This window comes from Pan paniscus, chromosome 11 (genome assembly GCF_029289425.2).
Source record: "Pan paniscus chromosome 11, NHGRI_mPanPan1-v2.0_pri, whole genome shotgun sequence".
NCBI lineage: Eukaryota > Metazoa > Chordata > Mammalia > Primates > Hominidae > Pan > Pan paniscus.
In genome coordinates, this window is record NC_073260.2 from 47,320,282 (window position 1) to 47,326,061 (window position 5,780).

General features: G+C 53.1%; 1 pseudogene; it reads right to left on the reverse strand.

Moving 5' to 3' along the window:
- Positions 1-3,161: 3,161 nt before the first annotated feature.
- Positions 3,162-5,564, reverse strand: LOC100982555 (BEN domain-containing protein 3-like; annotated as a pseudogene).
- Between the last annotated feature and the right edge of the window lie 216 nt (positions 5,565-5,780).

Here is a 5,780-nt window from a genome sequence, read left to right on the forward strand (position 1 = left end):
CAGGAAGCACCCAGGCCTTCAGAGGAGCTGAAACTACACCTGGTGTCCACAGTGCCAGGGAGCAAGGGTTTCTCTGAAGTACAGGAATAGCGCTCCTGGGGCGTGGAGGAGGGAGGTTCAACTTCCAGTGGAGACGGAAAAAGGGAAGTGGCTGGTGCACAAAGTGATTGAGCAGGACTGGGGAACAGGATCCCAGCCATGAGAAGAGGGTTCCAGCCTGCAGCTAGAGTGCTTTCAAAACATGAGGGTCTGGGAAAGACTGACAGAAGCAGATGGAGGAGGGTCCTGATGCCAAGCCAAAAGCCGAGGTTTAGGTCAGCCATGCTCAGAGCTCTGCGCCTAGGGACAATTCCTGCCCCTCCTCACCTGTCCCCGCAGGCCCTGCTTTCCCCAAGTCTGCAGGCACTTGACCCACTGCCCATCTCCAAAGCCCCCAATCCTACATAAACATGTTCCCTCCTGTCTAAGGCCCTTGGCCAACCCTGCCCCAAGAAGTCTGTACTCCTCCAGCTGGTAGAGCCTGGTATTACCTTATCTACTTAGCTGACGCAGGATTTAGTGCCCCAGCAATAAGCCTCAAAATAGTGTTCTGGGCCATCCTTCCTGCAAGCCTGCTGGACACAGCCCTGTGCAGCCAGCGGGACTCCTAGAGGCCTCTCAGCACAGCCTAACCCCAGCCTTCAGAGACCACGAGAAAACGGGAGAGCTCCCATTTAGCACATGTCCGTATGGACAAGGTGCCATCCAAAAGGTTCAGTGCACATTGTCCCCAGTCTTGGTATTGGCCACATTTCCTGTACCCTCACAGGCAAGGGGCACAGATGGATTCACATGCATGTCAACACCAGGACCTCACTGGCTTAAACCCTCTACTACTCATGCAGGAATTCTCACCCCAAAATAATATTGAGAGGCCTGAAGAAAGTGTCTTCCCAGTATCTACTCCTGTAGGGGTATTTCCAGCAGTCCCTGCCTCTGACCAGAGCTCCACCACTGAGGTACTGCTATGCCTAGTAATATGTCCACTACTAGTGTCCAGCCTTAGAGCTCAGCAGTCTCCACAGAAAGTGTTCCCTCCCCTGGTGGTAAGTTCAGTTATGGGGTCTCAGAGCAGGGCTGCTCAGGACTCTGAGAGGTCAGTGAGTTACCAAGACAGCATGTGCTCCACGCATGTTCTCCAGAAGGTCAGGGGAGCTTGGGCAGTTCTGTTTAGAGTATTAGCCACTCCACTGTCCCCAGAGCCACTATTCTCCTTTGTGGCAGCCACAGGCTGGCTGTGTCCTGAGGGCCTGCCTGTTATACACCTTATGCCAGGGGTTAGGTGATTTCCTGTCCTCCCGGATGCTCTCAGGCCTCTAAACCAAAGGGTGGGGATACATACCTAGTCCACGCGACAGATCAAACAAATCTCAGTTCCTGCACAGTTAGTTTCCCTGTTTCTTGAAACCAATGTAAGTGCTCAGTATCCTTATCCTGGTTTAGTTTATTTTTAAAGATAAATTGCAGCCTATTAGGATTGAGTAGCTTTTTTTTTTTTTTTTTTAGATGGAGTCTCGCTCTGTCTCCCAGGCTGGAGTGCAGTGGCGCAATCTCCGCTCATCGCAAACTCCACCTCCTGGGTTCACACCGTTCTCCTGCCTCACTCTCCCAAGTAGCTGGGACTACAGGCACCCGCCACCATGCCCGGCTAATTTTTTATATTTTTAGTAGAGACGGGGTTTCACCATGTTAGCCAGGATGGTCTCGCTCTCCTGACCTCGTGATCCACCCGCCTCAGCCTCCCAAAGTGCTGGGAATACAGGCGTGAGCCACCACACCCAGCCAGGGTTGAGTGGCTTTTTAAAGATATCATAGGTAGTATGTAGTGGAACAGAAATTCAAACTGAGATCTCTCTTGAGAGAGCTCAATCACTGTTCTTTCCACACCCACAGACTGCACCCAAGATGCCTTTTATCCAAGCCTCAGACACCAGAGGGAGGCTTACTCTGACCTGTCCCCAAAGTGAGCCTCAGATATCCACTCCTGAAGAGAGAGACGAGTAGGGCATGGAGGGCCCTAGAGTCATCATCAGGGCCCCCCTGTTCTCCCAGATGGTGCACGGGCATGGGCTGCTGCTTTTGTTGCCAAAGTCATCCCCAGACAAGCTATGGGAGTGAAATGAAATGAACCAAGATCAGTTAAAGACTTCCAGTTTCCAGTCTGGAGTATAAGAAGCTTGGAAGTCATCACTCCCATTCTCAAAACAAGAAAAAAAAGCTGAACAAACTGAAAGTCAACAACTCTTCTTAGATCTGTGAGAGAATTGAGGTCACAGGGCAGATTACTACCCTCAAAACTGGAGACAGGCAGATACAGAGAATCACAGTTAATCTGAAGGGAAGCTCAGATGTAAAAGCTGGCCATTGGAGCCAATCCCGGGGTAGGAAAACCTAAACTGTAATTGACAAAGTGCTGAAGGTTCAATGTGGATGAGCTTGACAGTTAAAAACTCCATGTCCAGTCTTAGGAGTGCCCCAACTTTCAGGAGTTTTACCTTCAGTAGCCTTACCAGATTCTCAGGGTGTAGATCAGAGAAAAAACCCCTCCTGATTTTGGCAGGACGATGGGAAAAGTGACCATTTTGAAATAAAAGCAGAACATTAGTTCTACTTTGCAAAAACCTATCCTTAACAGAAAATATTTTTACCAGAGCCTAATGTATTGGGGTTTTATCAGAGTCTAACTGAGCTGCGGAAAGAGAAGTGTCAAACTCCAGTTCCCTGTGCCTTCCTGTCCCACCAGGGACACAGGCTACTGAGAAGCACATGTGCAGGTCACAGCCTAGGATCATAGGCTCACTGTGCACTGTGCCTGGAACCTAATTACAGGACTATAGAACATTTCCTCTCCCACATAAGTGCCTCCCCACCACATCAGTAGGACTTTTGTATAATAAGGGAATTATAATGGAAGGAATTGACTGTCTCAGCACTTTTTTAAGAAGGAGTCTCTAGGGAAACTCAAAGACAAGCGGGGAGATACTAACAAGGACACCAGAGTACATTTTGCCTCTGACACCTACAGCAACACCAAACAGTGAAGACAGTCTAACTACCAGCCAGATAAACACAAGAGCCTTGCACAAAAGACCTCTTTACCTCTGTTCCTTTTGCCCAGTGTATCACGTCTCACTTTCAACCAAAAAAAGGGAACTAAAAGGTACTAAAAGTGAGCACACTAAAAGTGTACTAAAAAGTCTGCGGATGAGCCGCAGCTGCGTAGGGTCCAGCTGCTTCTTGTTGCAAGCCCGGGAATGATTGTACTGCAGCGGGAGGTTCTTGGCAGTGGAGGAGCCCTGCAGCCAAGTTGCCCACAGAGAGGCTCTGCTGCATGATCTCGCGCACCTCCTTGTCGGACAGCAGGTAGGGAGAGGGCACCGGGAAGCTGGGCGAGGGACCACCACCTCGTCCAAGAGGATCTTGCAAAAGTCCTTCCTGCTCCTCTTGGGGGCAGCAGGGGACCCTCAAACTCCTCCTCAAACCTCTCAGGGTTGATTGCATAGCTCCTCATGTCTCTGCACTGGGGGCCACCACATGGACCTTGCACTGCTGCTGGTAGGAGCGCCTCTGCTCGTGTCCCGGTGCATGTTGCCCATGAACTCCAGGGTCCAGAAGCGGTCGTTTTTGGCATGGAGGTAGAGCAGGCACACGTACTAGCGAATGAGCTTGATGCAGGACAGGTCCAGCTGCTTCTTGCCTAGGGAACCGCTGGAGCTGTACTGCTTGTGCAGGTTCTCATGGGTGAAGAGCTTGGGGAACAGGGGCACCAGCAGGCGCGAGGCGAAGTTGCCGATGGACAGGTTGCTCTCATAGATGCTGCGCAGATGCTCCTTGCTGAGCAGGCAGTTGGTGCCGGGCACCTCCAAATTGGGCTGGGGGATCTCCAATTTGTCCAAGTTGATGAGTACCAGCCAGATCTTCTTGGAGCGGCGCTGCTCGCCCTTGGAGCTATCCTCCACCCTGATTACTGAGATGTCATCGGGAGGCTGGAGGAGTTGTAGCAGTCATCACGTGGGGGGCTCGTCTTCACTGCCCACATCCAGCCCCAGGCCCTGGAGCTTGTCGTTGATGTGCTGGGCACACTGCTGCAGCCAGGCCTCCTCCTCCTGCATATGGGAGAAGTAGACCTCTGTGTAGTTGCAGATGATCTGCAGCCTCTGCGGCTCCAGCTCCTGCTTGCTGCCATCCCCATAGCAGCTGTAGTACTCGCAGATGATCTGCAGCCTCTGCGGCTCCAGCTCCTGCTTGCTGCCATCCCCATAGCAGCTGTAGTACTCGGCCAGCTTGCAGTGGTCAAAGAGCTCAGGGAAGAGCCAGTGGAGGAGGAAGACAGCATATTCGCTGGGCGAAGAGGCTTCATCCAGGAACTTGGTGAGGTCCTGCATGTCCACCACGTGGTCTGAGGCCATGGTGCTGCTCCGGTCCAGAGACAGGCCCTCCTCCTCATCTTTGTGGTCCAGGAAGTGGCCGGGGTCCACTGCTCGGCCTCAAAGAAGCTGGCAGCCTGGCCACCAGGCTGGCTGTTCTCCATCTCCCGCTGGGCCCAGAAGTCGCTGAAGAAGTTATTCAGCTGGGGCAAGCACTCGGCCTGTCACATGGCCATGTCCTTCACCAAGGGGTAGTAGACCTCCACGTAGTTGTGGATGAGCTGCAGGTGCAGTGACTCCAGCTTACGCTTGGCCTCAAAGCTGCAGGCACTGCAGCCTCAGGAGAAGTCAACTGCAGCTGAAGAGCTTGGGGAAGAGCTGCACCAGTGGGCAGCCGGCCAAGACCCCACCCGACAGGCTCTGGTCCACCATCTGCTTGAGCTCTGCGGCCCATGAGCTGCTATGCGGTGGTGGGGGCAGCTGGAATTTGGCCACCATCTCAGTGGGGTTCACCTTCAGGGAGAGCATGTCCATTGTGCTGTGCAGCTGGGACCTGTTAGACTTGAGGGTGTTGAACATGTAGAATATCTTCTGGATCAGGAAGTAGATGTTAGGGTCACTGTTGGTGGCCACCCCAGTGCTGCCATAGTCCCACTTCTGTGGCTCATTCAGGAGCCTAAGTGACGAGGGTCTGTTGCTGGCATTTACCTTCTGGAAGAGCTCATACATGTTTAGCAGGTCCCCTGAGGGACGGTTCTTCTTCTCCATGAACTTGTGTGAGGTGCCATACAGAGGCTTCTTGTAGTAAGGGGTGGTGGCATGGTTGCAGAGCTCCTCCTTGCCTGGCCACACAGAGCCTGAGCTCCTGCCCTGCTGGCCTGCTCTCCACTGCCTTGGCAGGGCTAGATTTTCTCAGGTTCCACATTCGTGCTAGGAGCACCTCTGGGATCAGCTGCCTCCTCTCCATGCTGGGGACGGACTCTGGCTGGCCATTGCTGACCAGCCAAGTCCTGGAGGGCAGTGAAGATGCTGTCCAGAGGGTGTTTCTCAGAAGTCCTGGAATTCATGGAGCAGCCTAGAGCAGCAACTTTGGCCTCTGTCTCCACTCTCACTTCTTAGAAGTTCTTCTACATCTTCACTGAATTCAGCTGAGTTCATCTTCTGTTCCAGTGGGACTCGAGTTCTGTACTTTACTGGGCAGCCTGAGCCAAGTTTAGGCACCAAGTGGTGGGGAGGGTATGGGGCCAGGGAGTGGGAGCAGTGCACAAAGGGCCTGGCCAGGGCGGCTGGGGGAGGCGCCGGGGGCGGCAGACAGCCAGGCACCGTGTATTTCCCCTCTCTTTGTGAGTGTCTGTGTGCTGCGCTCTCATGTGA